The following is a 2,367-nucleotide window of genomic DNA, read 5'->3' as shown; positions in this document are numbered from 1 at the left end:
TAGGGCAGCGGACTCGTGGTCATAGGATCGCGGTTTCAATTCCCAGACCAGGCGTTGTGAGTGTTTATTGAGCGAAAACACCTAAATCTCCACGAGGCTCCGGCAGGGGATGGTGGCAAACCCTGCTGTACTCTCACCACAACTTTCTCTCACTCTTTCTTCCTGTTTCTGTTGTACCTGTATTTCAAAGGGCCAACCTTGTCACATTGTGTCATGCTGAATATCCCCACTTGCACGTTAATTCACGAGCAGGCTGTTCCGTTGATCGGATCAACTGGAACCCTCAACGTCGTAAGCGACGGAGTGCCAACAACAACAAATATATATATATATTATCTGAAGTGTAAAGTATTATATATCCATTACAACTGATCTTACCAATCAGTTTTGCGCTAGGGATTCCACGGAATGTTAGGTAATAATCTGATTATGTAACCCTGCACTCATCAGATGTAGCTGCTACTGGGTTTGTTTTGTGCCAGAAGCACTATTGAGGTCTATTATGTTTGACTAAAGACTCTTCAAGCAGGCACCTCCAGCATGGCTGCAGTCCAATAACTGAAACAAGTGAAAGACACAGACCGAATTTGCCTACAAACCTCAGCTTTTTGAATACTGCTAAAACACTTAATAACATAACCAAGTATTTTGGGTAAAAATGTGAACTTATAATCTGGATAGGGAAGTTGGTTTCTGAGCAGTTGTCCATGATTATTCTTCTTCTCACTGATTTTAAAAGGATTATTGTTCTTCATAGGTCAGTTTATATTTATGTCTGCAAGCATGCATGCATATATGTATCTATATATGCAGAAAAGTGCCTTAAGGATATTATCTTTTACTTCTTATATTTCTCACTCAAATCCAATTTCCTATCAGTTAAAAATATTAAAATGATTTGATTTAGTAAAATTCCAAATTATACTGCTTCTATATATGTTGACCAATCAGAATGTTCCACCATAAACCTAAAATATCTTCTCATTTTTATACAACAATTATTCTCACAATACAAGAAATACTAAAAAAAATGTAATCTTTATATTTTCCACATGGCTAAAACTGATCTCAGTGAGAAATTTTCAATAACCAGTCAATGAATTGCATTGTGGAATTCCTTCAGATCCATTCTTTTAGAATGTCTATCTTTTTGAGATTCCATACCATGAAACAATATACATAATAACTAAACTATATCTCACCTTCTCTAGCACTGAGTTAACCTTGAGTAACTCTATATGACACTAGGATATACTATTAGAGCTATATTGAAATGGGACACACATATCAGTTATTACCTCCCTTTCTAGGGTTATAATGCGGTAACAATGCTTGAGTGTAGGATTAAATTTTTTAAAGTATTTCTTTCTGCTTCACTGAAATCTGATATATTCTTTTTTTTGTTGTTGTGCTTTATTCAGGAAAAAAAAAAAGAGAGTTAGTGTTCTTGATGTTTAAAAGCCTTCTGCAAGTAATGAGATTGATATAGTAGATGTTCACTTTCAACGTTTGTAAATTGATGTCAGACAGAAAAAAATGTGGCCAGGAAGGAATGTCTGAGGAGGAGAAAGGACTAGTAAAAAAGAAACTGGGGTGCAACACACATTATAAGTTACAAAAAGAGGTAAGATGAGTGTGTTACAGGGATCTAGTGGGAGTTGGTAAGTAACTACCAAGTCCTAAGGAGCAGAGGTTCTATAGCAGGCAACATGAAGAAACAACACATCTCTAGACCAACAGCTTGTAAATGAATTTTTGCCAACCATTCAGCTGGCCTTCTTTTAGATTTGCCTGTGTGCGTAGTTGCATTATTATCCTAGATATATTATCGGCCCAACTGTCAATGTATTAGCGTTTCTTTAAAGAAATCACATTCTACAGAGTAGTTTCCTTAAAACTTCTGGCAATCTTCCAATTCTGGAAGGAATATTATTTCTTCACATTAAACTAGAGCATAATTATATTCAATAAATATTTTCCTACATACAGCTTTGCATTCCAGATAATAAAATATATTTGTATATGATTACATACGTACACACATACATACATACATACATGCATGTATGCATGCATGTGTGTGTGCGTGTTTGTGTGTGTATGCATGTATATGAGTATGCATGCATGCAGATATGTATGTGTATGTACGTATGTATGCATGTATATATGTGTGTGTACATATGTGAGTATGCATGCAAATGTGTACGTGTATATGTACGTGTGTGTATATATGTGTATGTATGTATGTATGTGAGTATGCATGCATACAAGTATGCACATGCAGACATACACATATGTACATATATGTATATGAGTGTCTATGTATTTGTGTATGTTTATATACCTGATGCATGTATGCTACTTTAT

Source organism: Octopus bimaculoides, chromosome 1, assembly GCF_001194135.2.
Source record: "Octopus bimaculoides isolate UCB-OBI-ISO-001 chromosome 1, ASM119413v2, whole genome shotgun sequence".
Lineage (NCBI taxonomy): Eukaryota > Metazoa > Mollusca > Cephalopoda > Octopoda > Octopodidae > Octopus > Octopus bimaculoides.
This window is presented reverse-complemented; position numbering follows the sequence as displayed.